The sequence below is a fragment of the Equus caballus genome, chromosome 15 (assembly GCF_041296265.1).
Source record: "Equus caballus isolate H_3958 breed thoroughbred chromosome 15, TB-T2T, whole genome shotgun sequence".
Classification (NCBI taxonomy): Eukaryota; Metazoa; Chordata; class Mammalia; order Perissodactyla; family Equidae; genus Equus; species Equus caballus.
In genome coordinates this window covers 96600278-96625139 of record NC_091698.1, presented here as the reverse complement: position 1 = coordinate 96625139, position 24862 = coordinate 96600278, and the positions used below count along the sequence as shown (strand labels likewise).

General features: G+C 39.3%; 1 long non-coding RNA gene across 1 annotated transcript in view; it reads left to right on the top strand.

Moving 5' to 3' along the window:
• Nucleotides 1-16530: 16530 nt before the first annotated feature.
• Nucleotides 16531-24862, top strand: part of LOC138917914 (uncharacterized) — a 31538-nt gene continuing 23206 nt past the window's right edge. The window contains exon 1 of the long non-coding RNA XR_011426579.1: nt 16531-17492. This is a non-coding gene — a long non-coding RNA (uncharacterized lncRNA). The remainder of the gene's footprint in view (nt 17493-24862) is intronic.

Sequence of the window (24862 nt, the reverse complement as noted above, 5' to 3'; positions counted from 1 at the left end):
TCCCAACATAGATTTCTTATTCTGCTACACACAAATTATATGTGTGTGTTTTTGTGTGTATATGTGATAATATGAAATAAATTTTAATGTTTCTAAATCTATTGAAAGTAGTTTCAAATCTGTCATGTTTGTGCTTACAACAGCTAAAATTTCAAATTGACATAGGTGTATTGTATTGGTCACTTAAATATCATAGCCAGTATTGCCATTAGTAACATGATATTCCAAAATAGTGTACAGCTCTTTGTAAATATCCAAAGAAAACTAGATAAAATATTCCCTAATACAGATAGTTTCATTTCTGGAAAATGCAATGCATATAAAACATTTACAAAATAAATCTTGTATTCAGATAAAAAATGTGTTAAATCATAAGCTAAATAATTGTAAATAATATTTCACCTATAGTACTCTCTAGCAAGATAGCTTTCATATTTGACCTTTGTCCTCTAAAAAAATAAAACAGTTCTCTTCTCATCATTGTGACAAGAGGAAGAAAAAAAAACATTCAATTTTTTTGTCATCCTCTAGGGGATGTGCTCTTCTGGTGAGAATTACTGCACAGCAAACTTTCACTGGATTCCATCATTCTTACCGCTTCTATTAACATTCACATTTAAATGATTCTCAAATCTATAGCTCCAACTCTCATCATTTTCCTGAATTTATGATCCATAAATTTTCCTGATTACTGGATGTGTCTATTTATGTATCTGATTGGTGCCTCAAATTCAGCATGCCCTAAGCAGAACGTTTTTTACTTCCTTTTGGTTAGTTTTGAGTAACCTGCTTCTCCTGTTACGTTTCCTACTTCAGAAAATGCTGTCACCATCCATCCAGTTTCTCAAACCAGCTCACAAGGAATTTTATTTGTTTTAATCCTCTGTCTCGCTCTTTATAGTCTATCAAATCTGTCAATTTAATCAGTCTCATTTTAATCTACCTTAACCTAAATCTCTCTCAAGCCCCTTTACCTCCCCCATTCACTTTTCCATTATCAAAGTTCAAATTATTATTATTAATTTTAACCCTGGTTACTTTAAAAACCTCCAAATTTATCTCCCTTCTTCTGGTTTTGCCATCTCTCTCCCCAAACCAACCCATTTTTCTCTTGCTTTCCTAGTGTTTCTTTTTCTAACCACAAATCTAATAGCTAACTATATTCCTCTTGTTTAATAAACCATTTAATGATATTTAAATACCTTTCAGATAAAGTATATAATGTTTGCACACACTGGACATTACCTTTCCATACACAGTCTCATAATTTCTCTTGCTTATATTGCATGTTTCAATCAATCTGAACTTCTTTTATTTCCTCAATTATGGCATGATGTCATACTTTGGGTTCCCCCCAAAACAGACCCTGAGACAAGGATTCACATGCATGTGTTTTAATTGGGAACGCCAACCTCAGGAAACAGCAGTAGGCAAACTGGGAAGTGAGACAGTGAAGGAAAGGCAGCCAGTAGTGGTTGGATTATCAAGCATGTTGCCACTGTTGTTTATGAAAGCTTCATCTGACTGTGGAGCTCTGGGATCCAGGATAGAACATGAGCGTTAGAGTTAACAGACCTCAGAAGCAAGAGAACTGGGGTATCCATGCACCAAATCCTGCAGAAGCAGGGACGTTAGTTCCTTGACGCTTCCAGCCTTCTGCACATGGGCAGAGCAGGTTCCAGCAGCCAGAGATAGCCTCAGGGAAAGAGACACAGGGGTAGATGCTTGAAGAAGCATTTTTTAGGCCACCGAAATTACAAGGACTGAAGGTATATTGATTGGAGATTCACATTGTCTGCTACACAGGATTTTTGTGCCTCTGGGTCTCCCTAATGCTATTCCATTTGCTTGGTTAGTATCTTGTCTGTGTTCCTGATGCTCAGCTAGCTTCTCTTCTTTCAATTCTTAGTTTAGATGTAAATATTCTTAATGCTTTCTCTGGCCTCTTAAATCTGTGATAGTCACTCCTGCTGTATACACCGTTATTTCTATCTTAGAATTTATTACACTCACAGTTCTATGAAGAGAGAAACAGGTAGATACAGATATAAATACGTTACCATATGATTATGGGAAATGGAGAGATTAATTTATGTTCAGAAGTATCTAAGTTTTTATGGTTCAGTCCTAGAAGTAGTAACATTGCCTAGAACTTAACCACGTGACACATCTGTAAAGCTGGGAAATGAGTTTTATTAACTCTCCAGTTAATGAGAACTTCCTTCTTCCAAGAAAGAAGAGGAAATTGTCACCAACTATCAGTTTCTTCTTCTTCTTCTCGTATAGGGAACAAATTCAGCTTCTACCTGAGGAAGATAACCTGAAGTTATACCCAGTTGCTGCATCCACTTCAAAATCCAGGATTTCTGGGTGATTAGCCACTCTATCCACCACATGTTGACGTAGCTCCTTGTAGTCTAGAGACCTACCGTCTAAAGAAGCCCAAATGTCTCCTATCCACTTTCAACACGCACACAGCACACAATGGTAGAGAAGAGGCAGGATAAAAACATTATATACTCTTACCGGAAAAGGTAAGAATGTGAGAGATCTTGATTCTCAGCAGTTGTGGTTCTTGCTGAACAGAGGTTTCTCTGTCCTGGCAGGATAGGAAGTTCCTTTTTTTTTGAGGAAGATTAGCTCTGCAGTAACATGCACTGCCAATACTCCTCTTTTTTTTTTTTTTTTTTTAATTTTTGCTGAGGCAGATTGGCCCTGAGCTAACATCAGTGCCCTTCCTCCTCCATTTTATATGTAGGATGCCTGCCATAGCATGACTTGATAAGCAGTATGTAGGTCTGCAGCCAGGATCCGAACCCTGTGCCACTGAAGCGGAGCAAGTAGACTTAACTGCTGCGCCACCAGGCCAGCCCCAGGAAGTTCCTTTTTTTAAAAACAAAAGTCTAGTGTTGCTGCTGGCTCTTGGGGGAGGTTCTTCCTTGTCTGTTATCCTCCCTGGTCACAGCTGAAATGAGATTGGGGAGTGCACTCTTCTTGTGTGTTGATCAGATTTCCTAGCCTCTCTCCTCTCCTTGCAACTTTCATGCCCAGAGTTTATTTAAAGCTTGAACAGCCAAGGGCTTTTTCAGTCACCACCTGTGAATTCTTTGAAAATTCATTTCTCGCAAAAATTTTGTAGACTTGTGATCAATTTTCTTCTAAGTGGTTCTGTGTCCTTATAACGACAGTGAAGGCCCTTTCTTGGACATAATTCTCATTCTTTTGTTTTTTCAGCCTCTTCCTGTTCTTCTCACTGGGGATCAGCTCTACGCTCTATGAAACAATACTGGGAAGGTCACATCATTCATGAACGGCTGCCTCAGATTTGAGCTCTTCAGTTCAACTGAGAATGCTTACTGGGCTTTAGTCACTAAAAATCATTTCAACCTTATGTGTTGCTATTTGGGAGCCAGCAACAGCTTGCTTTTCTAACTTTGTAGAACCTGATGAGAAGAGATTTTCACATATTGGGGTATATGGGGTAACTATTCAGGTTCAAAACAGGTTCGCCTTGACCTAAAAAGCCTGACTTATGGCCCATCAAACATACATTGTACATCTGCTTGCCCAGTGAAGTACAGAATGCACTCTCTTAAGATGAGAATGCAGACTTCCCCGCCTACGCCCTATTGGTAAGGCCTTATTGGTAACGCCCAGATTAGTCCCTTTGCTGACTTCAGGGTCATGTTGACCTGCTAATTTGCAACTGAATACGTCTTTGAAATGTTCATGAAAATGTATCTTGGGTGTGTTTAATGTATGTTCTGTGTTCTAAAAAGATCTAAGACTGTACTGAAACCCATGCTTCTCTGGAACACCTTCTAAGGCCTTCCCGGGTTGTAATCCTCACTCTGGCTCATAATAAACTCACCCCAATTTTGATTTATAGGTTGGTTATGGATTATTTGCGTTGACACTGGTATCTCTGGATTTTCTCAATTGTTGTGGACATCTGTTTGAAAATTAGTCTATTCTTGCCTGGACTCCTCTCTTTCTTGTAATACTGTGCTAAATCAAATCAATAAAATCTGACATGCAATTATTCTGACTTCTTCCAACTACTTCCTTCAGAGCTAGAGAATCAAGTGGCTGACTTCTAAAATTGAAGGCAATAGTTTCCCAAATATTTTGCCAAAGCAAAATAAAGCTCTTCACTCTTCTGGCCTAATTTCTTTTTTTATTGCCACCCGAAAACCAACCAGTAAGCCAATCCCAAGGCAGTGATTTCTATAATAGCTGAGGTAAAATAGGCTTTTGAAACAAATAAACCCTACACATCAGTAGCTTCACGTTATAGGTGCTTATTTTTCAGTCACACAAATTCCAATAAAGTTTTCAGTGGTGGTTTCCCAACGGTTGTTCAGGGACCCATCTAGGTATCTCTACTTAATTTGTCCACTATCCCTTAGGATAATGGAGTTATAAGCACCAGTGGACCAGAGAGAGAGAGGAGGGACCATTTGCAGGAGGTTCTTATGATGCAAGCCTAAAAGTGGTGTATGCCACTCTCATCCACATTTTCCTTGGTCAGAAATAAGTTTCAAACATGGTCATATGTAACGGTAAGGAAGGCTGGGGAATGTCTAGCAATGAGTTCAGGGATAAAAGGAAATATGTTTGTGAAAACCTAGCAACTTCTACCACATTTATCAAAAAATAAACAACTAAAATGCTTAGTCTATCAAAGCAAAAAAGAGAACAATAGAATTTTGCAGTAAATCCATTAGTCTTACGCAGCTCATTTTTCTCCTCTGTGCCTGTCTAAACTCTCCTCTTAGAACTTACTGAGCTGAGTTAAGCTGGGGTTGGCCTGGACTCCAGTCAAAGAGGGATTCTCACCAGAGCAGCACACCCTGTAGAAGATGACACATCTGTGAAGATGGGAATTAAGCTGGGGAATTTGGGACCTGGCCTGAGCATGGTGGTGGGAAAACTCATGGAAAGCCTAAAAGCATTGGGACCAAGCAAATTTTAAGGCTGGTTTCAAGGACCAAAAAGAAACTGAAACCATATTGATCATTCTATCAAGGCATTAATCAGAAGTGGCTGGGAAGAGAGATAAAAGCTAATTAAAAACGTCAGAGAGATTCTTAAGAATATTAAAGATGAAAACATAATCTTGGGAACGGGACAGCAGAGCTGGAAAGAGCATCTGAGATGTTGCCATCAAGTCCAAGGCCACTTTCCTAAGGATTCCCTGGTTTCTGTTGGGAGTGGGAAAGGAGCTGTTCAGAGCTCCGAGCTGATCAGATAACACCAACTGTAAGTGACAGAGTTCTGTGTTCTTCTCTGTAAATACATAATAAAGCCTAAAATCTAAAATGTGAAAAATGTTTTCAAGTATTAATATTGCCTTTGCTGTCACATTTTTCCTGGCTTTGCAGAGGTTAAAAGGATTATTACATAGCAGCTTCCAAGCATGGAAAAAAGAGGTAATCAAATTGGCCCACATCCCAGAGAAACTGTGAGGTCTTACTGAGTACTGAGTGCCAGCGGAAAGAAGCATTTTGAAATGTAAACTAGGGGGAATAAATATGCTGATACTCTCTGTGACCAGGAACTCTCTTTGGAAAGCTGCTTTAGCTACAGGGTTCCTCCCAACTCAGAATGTTTACTCTCCTTGTCTCCTCCAAGTCATATAGCAAATAGGGCATATTTGCCCACCTTGCATCTTTATACTATGCTTGCCAGCCCTCCAGACCGGATTTAAGAAACCCAGAAGGAGCAGAGTCACTTCCTGAAAGTGGGCCGTGAACGGCCTGAAGAGTGCAAGGAGGCCTGTGATGGAATCAGAGGACCTTGACTGGAGTCCAGGCCAACCAGTTTTTGGCCAGTGGCCAGTTGCTTGACCTTGCTGAGCTTCAGCTGTTCTCTCTCTAAGATGTTTACAGGGCATTCCTCAAGAGCATGGATAGGATTACCCTCCCTATGTGTCTTCAGGCACAGTGCAATACTCAATAAATAATCGTTGATATTATAAACAAACAAGCAGACAAATGACTATCCAGATCACAGATTTATTGACATTCAAATTACAATAAAATTATTCATAAAACCTTTTATTAAATCATCATGTGCATATTCTCACTATGAGCCAGTACTTGATTGAACTTGTTCCCTAAAAAGGCAGATTGCACCAGGAATGTCTATTTTATCAGCTGTGTATTACTCTCTAGGTCTTCTCTTTCCTTAGAATTCCTTAAGTCAAACCAACATCTTCTAGCTGTATGGCAGGTCGCAGGGCAGGCTGTTTGAGAAGATTCAGATGATATGGAATTTGGAGCTTCTAGCTGGAGACTAAACCTATGTGCACACTCTTGGTTGACAAGTCCTTCTCTATCTGACAAACTTTTCTATTCTCTTTGGTGGGCTACGCAACTTTGACACAGGCAATCAATGATGAGGGACGAAGTCTGATAGGGTCCTCCTGCCCTCCTAATCAATAGTGCATCAGGTTCCCAACCATGTTGCCCTGTATGATCAAAACAAAGCATAAGCTTGACTCTCAATTATTGGTAAGATGGGTATGTACTCATGAATAAAAGTATAAATTAAATAGTAAGAAAATGCCTAGAATGTTTGAGACAAAATATATGTGCCATGTGTTTAGAGGCAGGGGGATTAGAGGCCTGGAGTTGTCAGAAAATGCTTCCTACATGCAGAAAGACTTGACGTGGATTGTGAAGGATGCTTTTTGTTGGGAAAGAATGAGACTTGAAAACAATTTGTGCGGGAGGGGCTTGGGCAGGAGAAAACCATCAATTAATATATGATTCATGCAGGGTGTGCTTGGTGACCAGGGGGCGATTGTGAGAGGAGAAGAGCTGGAGAGGAGAAAAAGCGGGTCAAGTGGGATCAGAATGTGGTGTTGCGTTTTTGGTGGTGATAGGAAGTCAGTGATGGATAGCTTTTAAGCAGAGGAATGAGATGATCAGATTAGTGTTTTAGGGGAAAAAAATATTCTGCTAACAATGTTAGGAAAATGATTACAAGGGAAAAGGGCAGAAATAGGAAATGAATATAGTTGTGGTGTGTTACCCACCTAAGCTCTGGAATGCATTCTTGGACCAAAACATCCTTGGGGTCAAAATGGTCAGGTCAAGGAACATGGTCAAAACATCCTGCTCACATTATACAACAGCTGCTTGGGAATCCAAATGATGAGTCAGTCGTTACTGGAAGGAGTCTCAGTGGTGATGTTTAGGAAAGTTCTTTGCACACAGTCTGTTGAAGAAGTGAAAAGTGCATAATACTTGGAATAATGATAGCTGTCTGTGAAGTTGTCCGAAAAGCTGATTATCAGGGTCTGGGTAAATGTTCTTCTAACTCCTGCGTAAACTACCTGGATCAAATGATCATTTGCCAGACAAATCTTGTCTGCTGTTGAGGCACAGACAGGTGCATTCCGCGGTGACTGGAATATACGTGTTTCGCTGTAATCTTTTGGTGGGTATATAAACACAGCTTGTGCCACCCTCTTCCATTTCTGCTTTTCATACATGGTTTTGGCTCCAGGTATTTTTTGAATGAATAAACTGGGTCAGGTGAAGGGTATATTGCTGCAATCTGTTAAAGAAAAGCAAATCCCAGGGTCAAAATCAGAAGAAAATTCTCCTGGGGAATGAGCCAATGTCACTGTCTTTGCTTGGAGAAATGCGGCCAATAATTATATCCGAACTGTGAAATAGAACGTTTTACTCTCCTCCAGCTGGCAGAGGGATTTGGACCACATCTGTTAAATATTTATCAGTAGCGGATACTAGTTTATCTTAGTTTTACTTTCATGCACTCATCGTCAGGATTTTTATCTCATTAATCTAGAACATAGCTGGTGCGACCTGATTTCCCTTATGAAGACTAGTGCGAGTTGCAGAAAAGGGTTAAAAAAAGAGAGAGTGACTTCTGAGCAGACAAAATTGTGCAGCTTGTGAGGAGATTAGCCCTCAATTGCTACTTCAACAGTTTAATTTTTTCCTTAGGCTACTGGGATCTGAATTGGACTTTGTAGTCTTAGTTAACTCTCAAGATTTTGAGAAAGTGACTTAAATGTCAGACTTTTCCTGGAATAATTTATGCTTCATGATATAGGGTTATGTTATTTATAACCCTTTAGAGTCATTACTTTTGATGAGAGAAATTTGGTAGTGAGCCAAGCTCAATGAGTTCAGGATCAAGCCTGAATTTTCTGATTTTTTCCTTCAAACTTTAAACGTAACTGGTATGACTCTAAACTTGATTATTTGAAACCATCATATTTATCTAACTGGTTACTCTTCAAAAACTCCACCTACTTGATTTCTGGCAAAAACAGAACATGTAAAAGGAACAACAATATTTTTCCAATCTGTCCGTCTAAATGATTCAGCTCATTAACTTTTCTTTCTGCCAAACTTTTTCCCAACTGGAAGAATTTTCTAACATGGATATGCTGAGACATGATGGCCAAAGAAAGACCACTGTATTAGGAGGTGAAAGACCTAAATTCTTATTGCAGATCTGTGAAACTCAGCCATTTATCTCCCCTGAGCCGTAGAGATCGCCCCTCTGTAAAACTGGGACAATCACATTTGCCCTGGCTACCCCACCAGGCTACTAGGAAGAGAAAATAATAATGATAACAGTGATGGTGCTACTGATATCTATAATAACATTTGACGAGCACTTACTCCATAACAGACAGTGTGCTCTGAACCCTGCAAACGTTCATTATTTAAATCTCATAAGAAACCTATGAGGGAGGTAGCAGAAGAACTTGATCGAGTTCCCATGTAGAAAGTAGCTGCCAACTCCAGAACTTGGATGCATTCGACAACTGTAACATGTGAAAGTTTTTAGAAACTCTACAAACATGGAACATTATAATTATATAATTGTAAACATAGACAGCCTTATATTTATATTTGCTTTATGTTAGATATCTGTTTCATATCCATGCAAATCGTCAGTTATGTGTTGAGTGCCTGTGTAATCCAGGTCCTTGGTAGAATGAAGAAAACCACATATCCAGAAAGAGATTGGAGCTCAGGGAGTTGGCAGTCAAGTGTGGGTTCCCTCTAAGCAAAGTGCGACACTTTGTTCAAGGGACTTTTGGAATCTCAAATTGATTCTCTTCGTGTGAATAAACACAAGGGCATACGGAGGAGATTAAATTGTGGGACCTCTAGTCAATGTGCCCAAGACAACTCTATTTCATTTGTAAAACTGACTGTAATGATTCTCCTTCTGCTAGACTGTTATGAAGATCAGCACTTGAGAAAATGAATAACTGTACAGCAAGGGTGAATATTTCCATCACACAGATGCAGAGACAGACTCAGAGACGTTGTTCAGGCTCACACAGTAAGTGGAAGGACTAGGATTCTATTGCAGTGCTTGCCCAATCAGCTCCATTTCCCCACCAGCGGTGGGCTGCCTCCTGCAGGAGTTTGATTCAGTCAATCTCTACAACACCAGTTTCTTCTCTGTCTTTCCACAATATTTGTTTGCAGTCCTGGTTATCCCCTTCCTTGACTTCAAAACAGATGATTCCTTAATTAGGGGGAACATGGCCAGATGATGTTGCAAACCACATTTCCAATACGACTCCTTCGACATTTTCTCTTACTCGGTGTCAAACTCTGTTTTCATCCTAGCCCCATGTTACCTATCTCATCACCATACTTTGCTCTTCCTGTTCCCTGGACCTGACTTGCCTTACCCACATCCCATCCCCCAGCTCTCCAGATACATCTTTGTATACTGATGACTTTTCTTTTTTCAGAACATATCCAAAATACTCTTTCCTCCATCAATAGCTCCTTGAGTTCACCAACCAGATTTAATCTACCCTTCCTTTGAATTTTGATAGAATATCTCTCTACCTCCTTTTATGCACTTACCACTTATTTCTTCCATTTTTGTACTTGCTTTAACTAACACGTTGCTCATGTTAGACTGTAAGCTCCTTGAGAGCAGAGGCTATTTTTTCTGTCGTTCCATTGGCCACTTCTGCGCTCTTCCGCCCCCTTCCATCTCTGTAATTCTTACAGGGTCTACCACACACTATTTTTTTTTTTTTCTTGCCATATTTTGATATTTTCTAGTAGGCTTCTAAGGTGATAGATGACTTTTTTTTTCTTCTATGAGTCTTTCTTTTAGCTTTATTAAGGTATAATTGACAAACAAAATTGTAATATATTTAAAGTCCACAATGTGATGATTTGCGTAAGTATACATTGTGAAAGGATTGCCAGCATTCAATTAATTAACTAATCATCACTTCTCATGTTTACCATTTTTTATTGTGAGAACAACACAAGTTCTACTCTTAAGAACTTTCGATTATACAATACAGTGTTATCAACTATAGTCACCATATTATACATTAAATCTTTAGATTTATTCATTTGGTAACTGAAAGTTTGTACCTTTTTACCAGGTCTCTTCCTATTGTTCCCACCCCAGCCCCAGGCCCTGGTAACCATCATTCTATTCTCTGTTTCTATGAGTTTGACTCTTTTTTTTAGATTCCACATGTAAGTGATGACATGCAGTATTTGTCTTTCTCTTTTTGGCTTATTTCACTTAGCATAACACCCTCCAGTTTCATCCATGTTGTTGCAAATGGCAGGATCTCCTGCTTTTTAAAGGGTGAATAATCTAACATTGTATATATACAACTTTTCTGAATTTGTTTGTTAGTTCTAACAGTTTTTTGGTGGAGTCTTTAGGGTTTTCTATATGTAATATCATGTCATCATCAAATAGAGATAATTTCATTTCTTCCTTTTCAATTTGGATGCCTTTTTTTCTTTTTCTTGCCTAATTCCTCTGGCTAGGGCTTTCAGTACCATGTAGAATACAAGTGGCGAGGGTGAGCATCCTTCTCTTATCACTATCTTAGAGGAAAAGATTTAGCTTTTCACCAGTTGAGAATGATGTTAGCTGTGCGCTTGTGGTGGCTGACTCTTCTTAATACCTTTTCTCGGTGAGTATTTGTTGAGCTAAATAGAATTGGAAGTTCTAGTTACAAAGAATTTTGCTCTAGTGGATGTACAGAGTACAGAGGTAGCAGAGAGGATGGAGGGGCTAATTGTGTTGAAGAAGGAAGAATTTCCAAGGAAGTCTCTCAGAATGAATGGCATTTCAGCTGGGTTCTGAGGGAAGAACAAGAGTGTGGAGGGTAACAAGTAATGAGAGGAGAACGTCCCACGGAGAGCAACTCGATTCAATCCAACAGACACTTATTTGTCCTTATTATGTGGCTGACAGAACTCTTTGCTGGATTTAAAATAGTTAATGAGACCAAGCTGGTCACAAAAGTCCCAAACAAATTGTAACAATAGGCAGTCTGATGGGAGGAGGGGATTGAAAAGCTTCATAAGCAGTTTGACCACTATTTCTCACATGTAAAATATGGATCATAAGAATGATGATAAAGATACCTAATTCACAGTTTTTTGAGGAAAGTTTGGAACGTAAAATGTGGGAAAGATATCATATATTTCAAAATTATCCATAAATACCAGTTCTTCTTAGCCAGAGAGAATGACTTTCATTATCAGGACTCATAATTTCCTGCAATTGCATTTATCTGACATATAATACTCTTAAAAACCAAAAGGGAAAAAAATCATTGTCTGTGTGAGACACATGGCAGGTTCTAAGGAGAATCAGCAGGAAAATGAAATTATGAATTGAGTATGAGAAGCTGAAAGATGGATGACTTGATATATTCAGGGGCTATCTTTAGCAAAGATGAGAATCTCGTTTAGCTAGTAATTAATTATAGGTGCTTCAACATTTTCATTTGTTATGATTAACTTGGCCTGGGTCATCAATTTTGGTTGTCAGCTCCAGTAGATAGGTGGAATTTCCAGTCTGAGTTGGAAATTATTTCGATATTAATCAATCTTTAGCGGTTCTCAGATGACAGTTTTTTCCTGTTACCAAGTCTTGAAGCTTGATTCATAACCTAGACATTTTATGTACTTTCCCCAGTAGCAAAAGGAAAACCATGAATTATTTCATAAAAGTTTAACCTGAGGTTGAGACTAAAACAAAGTCTCCCTTCCTTGGTTTTGCAAAAAAAAAAAGAGAGCTGAAGCAATAATCTCTGGCTTCCTCTGCCAGCACTCTCCTCCTTGGCTCACACCTTTCCAGAAACACTGGCTTCCTTCCTCTTCTCCAATATGTCAGGCATGCCCCTCTCTCAGATAGTTGGCGCTTGCTGTTCCTTTTGCCTGGAATGCCCTATACATATACTCTTTGTATCTCTGAAATCTTTCCTTGTCCAGCTGTTTAGAATAGAATACCCCGCCTCCCTTTCAAGTACTTCCTGAATTCCTTCCCTCCTTTGTGTCTTCTCCAGAGCACTTACAGCTATCTGACATACTATAGTGTTTTACTTGTTGATTGGCTGTCTCCTTCCATCGGCACATGAATTTGTGAAGGCAGAGGGTCTTTCTTTCTGCTCTCTGCTTCATCCCTGAAACTAAAGCAATGCTTGTCACATAGAAGGCACCTGACATGCAACTTGTGAATAAATGAATGAATCTTCGCATTTAATAGCTTTATTATGCTGTTAAAAATATTTTTCACTCCTGTAAAAATTAAATGTCTCGTGCCACTTCTGATATTCACCATACCCATAACTTGCTAAAGACACAAATAAACACTCAAGTGTGATTTCCAAGAGGTAATTAGTTAAATTTTGGAAGTTTCATTTTGACTTTCTGTAAAATTTAGGTTTGAGTTTAAAATTCAAGATATCCTCAAGGAAAATACAATTTTGGAACTTCTGGATCAAAATCATTACCCTTTTATGTCAGAATAAAAGGGAAATAGAGCCCGTTTGCTCCTCAGTCCATTGGCACATTTTTTGGTGCACCTTCAAAGGCTTTGCCTATGCTGAGCCCTGGAGGACCAGCCCTGATCTGTATGTGCAAACTACTTATACTCTGGCTGGTCTGGAGTAACACTGAACAGTAAGGAGGCACTAGTGGAAGTGGGGAAACTGCCTTTAATATAGTGGCTGCTATTAACCCTCAATGATCTAAGTCGGGTAACCTCCCCTCTCTGAGACTATTAAATAGGGGTTGGGGATACTGACAGGGAGAAGAACTCCACATTCCTTCCCAACAGCAAAATGTGAAATTTTAAATCAAAAGACAGAACAGAGCCAAGCATGCAGCTGGCTTTTGATAAATGCTTCTTGGCTAGCAAACCTGAAACTCTTGTTTCACCCCAGTGGGAAACAGCTCCTGCAGCGGGTGAAAGGTAATCCTCTTTCTGCCTTCTGAAATTGAGCAGGTATGGTGTAATGAGGAATAGATAAGATCAAGATGATTTGCAGAACCAGCCTGGACGGAAGAAGATCTAGAGAGCAATCACAACCCCATCAGGGGCTTGAGTCCAAACACCGGGATCCTGGGAGTAGCCGTCTGGCTGCATTGTAATGTGGCTCTGGCGCCACCTGGTGATCCCTCTCAAAATTTTCCTGTAACTCCAAGGCCACCAACAATAGATTTTGCTCTGGAAAACACCCCTCAAAGGAAGCTCATCCAATGAATCTGTGAAACTGCAAAGATTCAAGAATGGCCTTAAATATGTAGTTCAGTAAATGGGAGGGGAGGAAAGAGACTATTCTGCTATGAGGAAGAGAAAGAAATGAAGAACGGGATATTTCCAGGTATTTACACTTGAAAATAACATTCCCACAGTGGCTGGGACTGATTCCAGCCAATGTAAAACCAAACTGACTGAGATGTTCTCTGCCTGGTTGAAACAGCTCAATAATTTTAAAATACATTTTTGTCGGTGATTTTAATTAACAACAACAAAAGTTGTTGTGCTGCTCTTCAGTGTTCTTCAGCTGATGCAGGGTTTGGTGCAGTGAAAGACAAGGAGATGCACAGTGCTGCATCCAGGCCACAGGAAGCTCACGTCTGGATGGGCATTTCACCCACTGAGTCGAACATAGACCAGAGCATGGGAGTTCTCCTGTGAGAGAGACAGAGGGAATGTTATAGATGTGCACAGATGAACGTGATCAATTCTGGGCTCAGGGAGGCTGGGCACAGTTGAAACGTAAGAAATGCCTTGTAGTTGTCTTTGAAGAAGGGTTAAAATTTTGGTGATCGAAAGTGAAGAAAGATCATGCAAGGTGGAAAGTGCAAGAGCGTGGAGACTGGTAAGCTCAACCGCCCTCGGTGAGGTTGGCTGGGTGTGCCAGATATAAGAACCAGGACTATAAAGTTCAAGAGGGCTCATGACAACTCTAACCCTAAATCAAGGGAATGGACTTAATGCTCATGAGGTGGGGGTAGTGGGACATTGGGAATTCATGGGGCAGAAACTCCACGGGGATTTATTAGAAGGAAAATCTGCCATTTTACAAAATATTTGTGACCTTTAGATTTAGTTCTGGTTAAGCTGGGAATCTCCAGTTGGGAAGCGTATTTATCACATCCATGCTAATGTTTTCACCTTAATGATTTTTTGATGGGCAAATACGTTTCAAAAGCTATTAGTTCTCCTTCAGAGATAATTGGATATCACAGGAGTAGGAATAAGTATGCTTTGTCAGGAGTAAGTCAGACAGATTAATTTATGACATTTTCCAGATTTATGAATATTTTTGACATTTCCAGTGAGTTTGGATTCAGGGGAGTCAATGAAATGATTTAGGTGAGTAAAAATGCAGTGCCAGTAATAAATAGGATTGCAGGGACTCTGCTCATTGCCTTAAAGCTTAGATGGCTTAAATGTTTCCAACAGAATGAGGATATGTCAGATATCAGAATGGACAACAAAAGAATTAACAACACTGGTTATGTTCAGGGCTTTTAAAAAGCCTACATGGATGATTGGATCGAAACATCTTTGTCATTTTTAGACATTATTAGTCTTTGAACGTTGATCATTTTAAATGTTTTGTGAAGAAAGTACATATTTTCCAAATTTGTTTAACGTTTCCCGTTTGTGTGTTATCTTCCTGTTTCCCAAATTTGCTTTTAAAGAATATAGTTTTCTGAAGAAGATTCCAGTCCAAGGTGGACTTTCCAGGTGAATTTTGTGGTCTGGCAATTTGGGGAAACCCTTTGGAATTGCCTTCTGAGAATCGTGATCAGATAGTCATCGCCACAGGTGAGTAAAGGATGGCTCCAAGAGGCTGAGGGGCCCAGATCCCCGAAGAAGGTGGGATTCTAACCCAGGTGTGTCTAGGTGTCTCGAAAGCCCCAACTCTGCCTAGTATTCTTCACTGCTTTCCTATGACAATGTTTTTACAATTAGAAGTCTGGAAATGGCTGTCTGTAAAGCACTCCTTCCAGAGTTCCAAAGGCAACATAGAGGTGGGTCACCGGCTACACTCTCACAGACAGAGCTGGGTCACACAGCATTGGAAGGCCCAGGGACAAGTATAGGGGTTGTCTGGATGGCTAGTGGGTTATAAAGGAAACTGCTTAGGCCCTTGACTCTGCCCATGATGCCCAAAACTGATCTTCAAAGGGCTGCGGAGGAAGGGCCAGCACTATCCCATCTTGAGTCAGGGCGCATTCACTAAGCAGGCCGATGCTCTCAAGCAAGCATTCCTGTGCAAACTGACTTCTGAAGAATCACACACTAAAGCTGCATGCTTGCTATTTGACAATAGCGCACTCTTTCAAATAATGCATTTAGTTAATTTTGGTTTAAATTTTATCACCACTGAGACCTTCAAGGAGTTAACACATCATTTAAAGATTAGAACGCAACCAAGTTAGAATGAGAATGTGTATAAATAAAACTAGTAGCACAGAATGGGTTTTCTCAGAGCAAACAAAAGACTAGTGCATATCCACTCTGTTGCCTGGGCTGCGTGATTCAGTCTAGCACTTCCTGAAGATCTGATAAAAACAGTCTCTAAAATGGATTATTCTGTATGTGATAGACTGAAAGAGATTTTCCCTTTCTGGTATAGTTCTGGAGAGGACATCCTCAGAGGTTCAGGAGCTGAATTCTGAGCAGGTGGCAGGTGACCAGGCTAGTGACATTAATGGATTAGTTTTTTTTTTTTTTTGAGGAAGATTAGCCCTGAGCTAACAACTGCTGCCAATCCTCCCCTTTTTGCTGAGGAAGACTGGCCCTAAGCTAACATCCGTGCTCACCTTCCTCTATTTCATATGTGGGATGCCTCCCACAGCGTGGCTTGATAAGCTATGCCACGTCTGCACCCAGGATCTGAACTGGTGAACCCTAGGTGGCCAAAATGGAACGTGCGAACTTAACTGCTGCGCCACCAGGTTGGCCCCGTTAATGGATTAATTTTTAAATAAGGACATGACTTGGGAAACAATCTGACAAAAAAACCTGCTCAACTCTTGAAGCAATCATATTGACAGATCAAAGGAATAGAGAATAATTTTTTCATTATCTACTATAATTTGACAACATAAGTGTCCAAATTAGGTAGTTCGTCAGAAATAGTTTTAATTTAAAAAAAGTATACATATATATTTATATTTATATATACAAAATTACTATATAGTATACTATAGTATACTACAGTATCCTATACTATACATAGTAAATAATACGCCATATACCAATATATTTACCTAACTGGTAATGTACAACAAAATATTTTGGCTCCATAACTCCATAAATCCTAATTTTGTCAGATGGATGTCATGGAGAGCCTTTTATTAGATTACTTAGGCATTAGATTATGTTCACATCAATCTAGATTTGCCTCACTCTAATGTCCCCAAATTACAGTAGGTGGGGTGCAAGGAGAATGAAAAGAAAGAAAATGTTGAGGTTCTTTGAGGAAACTGTCAGCCATCTAATGCAGCCACCACCCAGATACACAGTGAAGTCTTGTTTTTTCTGTGGAAGATGAGTGGTGATGCAGAACTGAGAAAGGTCCCTCTTCAGAATGAGAGCACTCCGCCCACCTGCTCTGGTTGGCAGGACTGTGGCTTGCACTGACTTTGTTTGTCAGTCAGGCACATGTTCTGTCTCTAGAAACCCCAAGCTGTTGCCCAGCACTGATTGTGGTGTGGTAGAAAGCGTGTGGACTCTAGCCCTGGATGGATCTGCTGCTCTATTTTGCCATGGCTATCAGACTTGGCGTAATGTGCTTAACCTCTTTAAATGCATTTCCTTCATTTGTAAAGTAGGGATAATGGGAATGACGTCACAGGATTGTGAAGAGGATGAGAGACAATGGGTATAATACATCTAGCACATGCCTGACACATGATAGGCACTTAATAGGTTCTTAGTCTCTCCCTCTCTCTCTCTCTCATACACACACGCGCGCACACACACACACATGCTCCAAGCCTTGTTCCAAGAAAACAACGGACTGTGACAAGCTTTTTTCTTTTTTTTTTCTACTCTGGTTGCTGTTACTGCCGCTGTCATCATTGTCCACTAGGTCGGACCACCAGTGCTTACTCAAGGATGGTGCACCTATTTGCTTACAACTAAGGAAGTCAAGGAGAGTGACTCATCTGGAAAAATGAAAAGTATGTGAACTATTACTAAGCCGGAGGGCATTTTAAAATTATGTGCCTTACCGCTGTCTTTTATCAGGGGAGATCTTAAAACTTTTATTATTTGTTCTCAGTGAAGAGATTGTAGGGTTGAACTTCTTGGCTTCTGTTTTGAAATTTTTCTATTTAAAGACAGCCGTAGTGTGTTAGCATTTTGAGCGAGGTACACGACAGTTTTCAATATGCCAGCTCTGGGTTGCAGAGGGGGCCGGCACATACCAATACCCCATATTAGCTGCCAGGTAGGCTTCAAGCAAAAAGATAATAACCAACCTGTAATCCCCAGTGGATATTTGGGGCTCATTTAAGCGTCGGTTCTATAGCCCTATTTCATTTTTCTTCTACTCTGTTTTTAGACATATTTTCTATAATGGCCTCGCTCTGCCTAATTTTCCTGGTCTCTTTGCCTTGGGTTTCTGAAGACATTTGCAGTCTCTCTGCCATCTTCCCAGATGTCCTGGCCACGCCCCTCCTAAGTCTGGATTTCTGCTTATTAAGCCCCTAGCTCTCTGCTCCTTGACGACCCTCCCACAGGTAGCTTCCCTGGACTTTCCAGATGCTCCAATCCATGACGGATATTGTTATGTGGGTACTAGCAGCCATTTTCATTTTCTTCCTTGCAAGCAGAAGCCTGATTTGTTCAGCTATCAGAAGAGTAGCAGGATGTTAAAGGATGGAAGGTGCTTTACACCGTCCTAATATTTGTATTTATATAAACCATTCATATAATTCTAGTTCTCTTATCTAAGGATGACCTGCACTGGCTGATTACTGGGATAGAAAGGCAGATCTTTTGAAATGTTCTTGCTAAGATTTTCTTTCTTCACAGAATAAAAAGTTGTGAGGAAAAGAGTCACACACATGCACAAGCATATATTTTTATATACGTGTATATGTAGTTTTTCTCTGCTTCCCCTTCCTTTCCCTCCTGAAGCTCCTGCGAGGGGCTCTTGCTGCTGTGCAGCTGCCATTTTATAAGCATGAAAGAAAAACCAAGAAAGTCAGAGAGACGCCCACCAATACTTCACATCCTAATGCTAGTTCACAAGCCTGGAATCACCTGTCTCTAAACATCCCTTTAAGCACAGCATAAGCGTTATCACGCAGTTGTTGTTTGTCTCGTCTCTGACTCACAGCTTCAGCACACGGATGGCTGTGTGTCCTTGCCGTATCCCATCCTGAGCTCAGGCTCCAGGTCCCCGGCTGTCTCCCATCTAGGAGCTGCTGGTTAGAATAAGAGGAGATGAAGAAGATGGACTGAGAATGTCCTGCTGTTGTGAGAAAACTCCTGAAAGAAATACTTTTTATTCATAATAGCATTTTGTCTCTACACGAGAGTTTGGTATTATTAGTCCTATTTAAGAGACTAGAAAACTGAAGATTAGAGAGTTTAAGTCACTTACCAAAAGGTGCAGAACTTGTAAGTGATGTAAGGTTTGTGTAGTTATGAGGTTCATCCTTCATACATTTTATAACTCTGCTCTGTGTGATAAGAACAAATTCGAAATACTTACTGTAGTTTACAAGCCCTACATGATCCTATCTCTCATCGCCCACTCCCATCAACAATTTTTACTTAAAATTCTTCAGATATTTGAGGCTTCCTTTCCCTTCTGAGCTTTTGCTCAGGCTGCTCCCTCTGTCTGGAGCGTTCTTCCTCCTCTTTTCACCTGGAAAATTCCTATTTCCCATTAGAACTTTGGTGAGACATCACTTTCTCTCGAAAGCATTCTCTACCCTCCATATCAGTAGGGCATGCTACCCACTGTATTTAAGTTGAGCATTTAGGTGCCTATTTCTTGCATAAATTGCCAGTACCTTGGGAGCTGGGACCTGACCATGTTCACTGCTACATTCTCTGAGCCAAGAGCAGACTCTGGTGCTTCATTGGGTAAGGGTCCCTATCCATCCTTATCCATGGGAGCACACCCAGTTTATCCTGACCTTCAACTCCACATAGCACATCCTGCATTCTGGGGCTTGAGGCAGGAAATTTACAATTTTGAAAGCTCCATTGATTATTATAATGCACCTTCCTCATGATAAAACAGAATATTATGCACCCAACAGTATTTGTTGAATAAATGCTCTGCCAGTTCCTTGATCAGTAAACAGAAAACTATAAACGCAAATGAAACAGTAACAAAAAAGATGTTCAATATCCTCCAAGTAGATATACAGACTCATTCAGTTCAGTCACAATCACTGAAGCCAAGTCTATTGTCTAGAAATCCACAGTAAAGGAAACAAAACATGAATTAGCCAGGAGTATCCACAAGTATTCCAATTCCTGAAGGTCTTACAAGAATGTTCAATATCTGCCACACAATGAAATAGTACGGGAATCAACTAGGTTAGTTTCCTTATTAATTCCTATGGTCCCTGACAAAGCATACAAATTAGATATTTTTATCAGAGTTTAGAAGGAATTGATGGTTTAAGAAAGAAAAGCAGTAACCAGAAGAAGACAGAGGATGAACTATTTGAAAACCACATTTTATTCAAATGTAACTTTTCTATTTCTGATAAAATCACGTGTGGGGGTGTGTGTGTATTAAATTCCTTATAAACCAGAGTGCTGGAGAAATAGGAGCTTCAGAATAGAGAAAACAGGTCACTGGCAGATGTCTTGCCTCAGGACAGAGAACAAAGAGAAATTCCAGATGGCATCCTGGAGATGGTAGAGGAAATTCACTAATAATTATAGATTACAGGGGTAAACATTAACTCTATTGAATATCCCAGAAAAACAGAGTCTTTTAATAAAGTCAGAGATGCTGCTGATAATTTAAAATAAAAAAAATTTAGACATACCTAAATAGAAAAAGAGAAAAAAAAATAAAACTCTGAACTTGTAGAAAATTGACTTTCTATTCACAGAGCTACAGTTACCTAAGGGAGACAATATTATAAAATTTATGTTAAAATGGGCATAAACAGAGACTTCCAGGCTTGAAGGGGAATGCTATAGTCATGAAGGGATCTGAAAGGACAGAAAAAAGAGATTGAAACAATCTTATAGTATAATCCTAAAATATCAGTGTACTGTGGTAGAAAGGACACATTATTTGGAGTTACTGAGACTTTATGTTAAGGTCTGGATCTTCTATAGTAACCAGGGCATGATACTCGAGTCTGAATGCCCTCATTTGTAATGGTAAAAATTACTTTTTTTCAAATTTGAATAAGATATCATAAGTAAATTGTCTGAGACAGAATCTCAAATAAGCCTTTCAAAAAAATCACAATTATATATTACTCTGAACATAGAGACAGAAGGCTGGAAAATAATTCCCCAACAGTGAAAAATTGGTTTGATTTGGTCTTTGACATTGCTGCTGCTGTCGATGATCTGGTATTTGAAAAAAACACAATCTGAGGGGTTTCCCTGGTGTTGGAAGTCTTGCCTGGAGAAGCAGATATTGGCACCGAACACATCACATATAGTGGGAATAAGAACTTGCTTGTTTACAACGCTTTACACTACTCAAAACACTTTTCCTTGTTTAATTTGATCTTCACAGGATTGGCATTATTTCCCCTTCTAACAAATTCAGAAGTGGATATACAGATTAAGGAAAATGAAATTTCCAAGTCAGAAAATAGTTCAAATATTTGTTAGACTGTCCCAATGTCACAGTTTCTGGCTTTTACTATGTGTTCCAGGGTAGTGAGACAAAGGCTAGAGGCAGAATAGTATTGTGGAGAGAGGTTCCCTAGTGTCCAGGGCCTTTCCTGGACACACAACAATAAGTGACCCTCTGAAAACTGCCATTAAAGCAGGTGAGTGAAGTTAAGTCACTCTGAGACACGACAGTTCTTCGCTGCAATGGTTCTCTGAAAACCGGAAGCAGATCAGCAGGATTAAGAGAGCTATCCTAAGGCACAGAAAGCTAGAGGAGATGTACAGCAAGAAAATGCCATGGTAATTCAACAACTGTCAGGCAGGGTGTAGAGGGGAGTAAGTGTTTCCCGACTTTTGAAAGCTGATGGCTAAGGTGGGAAAACCAAATCTTTAGAATCTTGTCAGTGGCAATTCCCAAAGTCATGTTAAATGGAAAGTTTTCATTTTGCCTTAAAAATATTGGAAGGACGTTGAGAACTAAACAAAACTGCAGCAAAGACCAGAGCTAGCTTAACTGCAGATTAGATTCACTCGGCCTCCATACTGGCAACCTGACAGAAGCAGGGTTATGTCCTTCTTTGGAGGATAAATATTATTTTCTCAGGTCTATACTGTTCTCTCACATATAATCTCTGGCATAGAATTATAAACTAGGAGAAAGCAAAGAGCTGAAAAATGTAACCCATGATTAAGATAAGTAGTCAATAGAAACAGGACCAGAGATGGCCCAGATCTAAGAATTATCAGACAATGACTTTAAAACAACAATGATAATTATGTTGACAGATATAGGGTGGAAGGAAGACAACATGAGTAAAGAGATAGGTGATTTCAGGAGATCCATGAAAATTAATTAAAGAATGATTGAAATGGAATAAACAATCAGAAATGACGAACTCATTCAGTGAGTTAAAAAGCAGACTAGACAAAAAGGAGAAAGTACCAGTAAATTTGGAGACAGGTCAATTGAAATTAAAAAATCGAGATCAGGATCTGAGATATTTGAACTCCACGTTCATTACAGTATTATTCATGATAGCCAACACATGGATACAACCTAAATGATCATCAACAGGTGAATGGATACAGAAAATGTGGTATCTACGTACAATGGAATATTAGCTGTAAAAAAGAAGGAAATCCTTCCATTTGTGACAATGTGGATGAGTCTGGAGGACATTAAGCTAAGTGAAATAAGCCAGTCATAGAAGGACAAATACTGCATGATTCCACTTACATGAGGTAACTAATATATTCAAACTCATAGAAGCAGAGAGTAGAATGGTGGTTGCCAGGGCTAGAGGAAGGAGAAAAATGGGATTTGTTGCTCAATGGGTATGAAGTTTCACTTATACAAGATGAATAAGTTCTAGAAATCTACTGTACAGTATGGTGCCTATAGTTAACAATACCGTATTGTACTCTTAAAAACTTGTTAAGACGGTAGATCTCATGTTAAGATTACACATGAAAAAAACTAAAGCAGAAAATGAGAAAAAAATTTTTTAAAAATGTGTATGACATTTGTGGAACAAAATGTAACAGTTTAGTACATGTGTAATGGAACCCTCAGAGGGAGAGTAGAAAGAGACTAGGTCACTGGTAATATCTGAAAAGATAATGCCTGAGAAATTGCCAACGTGAAAGACACCAACCCAAATATCCAAGAAGCACAGATAACTCTAGCAAGATAAATACAAGGAAAATCATACCTAGGAAAAGCTTAAACTCAAACTTAAAAAAAAGCTTAAAGCACAAACTGAAAAAAAAATTGCAAGATATTGAAAAAGTGTTAAAAGCAATCAGAGGAGAAAAAAAGACAGTTTACATAAAAGGACAAATAATAAGAGTGACAGTGGAATTATCCTAACAACAACAATCATGGTGAATTGAAGATAATTGAATGGCATGTTTAAAACACTGGAGGGAAAAAAAGAAAAAGAACTTTCAGCCTAGGATTTTATATCTGTTGAAAATATCTTCCATTAAAACATAAAGTAATGAAATTTTGAGAAGTAAAAATGCTAAAATAATTTATCCTAAGCAAAGCTGTACTACATGAAAAATATTTTATTCATTTGTATTCATTCAGGTGTATACACACATACATGTATATATACACATGCATATATCAGATGAGTATATATGAATATATATAAACGCATATGAATACATACATGTCATGAAGGACTTATATCCAAATAGGCAAACCTTTGAATTTATACTTCACAAAAGAAGATATGAATGGTCAATAAGCACATTTAAATTTGTTCAAAATCATTAGTTATCAGGCCAAATAAGAGTAAAACTACAATAAAATACCATTTCACATCCACTAGGAAGCTTAAAATTACAAAAAGACAAATTGTAGTAAATTGACTCCATTTTCGAGGTTTGATTGATGACAGGTTTAAAGTTCCAGCCTTCACTTTTCTGGTCCACACCTGGACACACTGATAAGAAAGCCGGGGTGCTCCCTTGTTGAGACCAGCTGGAAGTTCAAAGCATGGAAGCCCTGGTCTGCATGTGAGAACCCTCGCTCCAGTACCACTCCTAAAAACCATAAAATCCCAAGCCAGTCATCCCTTCCTACTTTTCCAAGGCAGTTTTGGATCTACGTAGGAGCCTGCTTTGCCCTCTCTAAGGAGGCTCAGTAGGTCAGTAATAAACCTTTTATACCTTTTGGTGTGTGTGTGGCATCATAAGTCTTGACATCTGAACCAAATTCTGAATGGGAGGGTCCATCTCACATCTCCAGTTTGATTATAACACGGTCTGAGCACTGTGGAGAACTTTTGGCAGTTTCTTGTAAAGTCATTCATGCAACTCCCTTCCTACCCAGCATTTTCCCTCCTAGACATTTTGCCAAGAGAGATGAAGACAGGTACCCAAAATGACGTATTCAAGAATGCTCATGGCAACATAATGTCTAACAGCCCAAACTGCAAGCCATCACCAATATAACAGACAAATTGTGGTATGTTCATGGGATTGAATACAAATAAAAAGAATCACACAACTACTTGGGTGGATCTTAAAAATATGACGAGACCAAAAAAACAAACACAAAAGAACACGTATGGTGCAATTCCATTTATTTGAAGACCAAAACAGGCAATGCAGAAATCAGAAGTGGTTGCCTCTCTTGGGAAGCAGGCAGGTGGAATTGTTTGGAGAGGGGCCAAAGGGAATTTTTGTCATGGTGGAAAAGTTCTATATCATTTTCCTTTGGGGGTTACCGTGAGTATATAAAATTGCAAAGCTCATTCATCTGAATACTTCAGATCTGTACAGCTCGGTATATATAAATTATACCTAAATTTAAAACAGTGAAAAAAAGCCAAGCATACCACACATTAGTATAATTAATATGTTAAATTTGCTAACAGGTACCCCTTTATGCAGCACATGTGCAATTGCTCCAAGGGCGCCTTATTGCATAGGACATAATGCTGTGAAGCAGAAATTTAATTTATAGACCTGTTTGCCAAATGAATAAACTAGGTCCAGAAATGTAAATAACTTCTCAGTTTATGTAGCTACTTAAGTGTTGCAGTGGAGAAGGAATTTTACTCTTTTGACTGCAAATCTCCTGAAAGACCCCCCTGTGGTAAGCGAACCATGTGATGTCTTCTAGATGCGTCTTTATCTTAGTGTGGCTTTGAGCACAAAGGGCTAGGTTCTGTTCTCAGATCCTTGCATTGCATGAGTGTTCTCA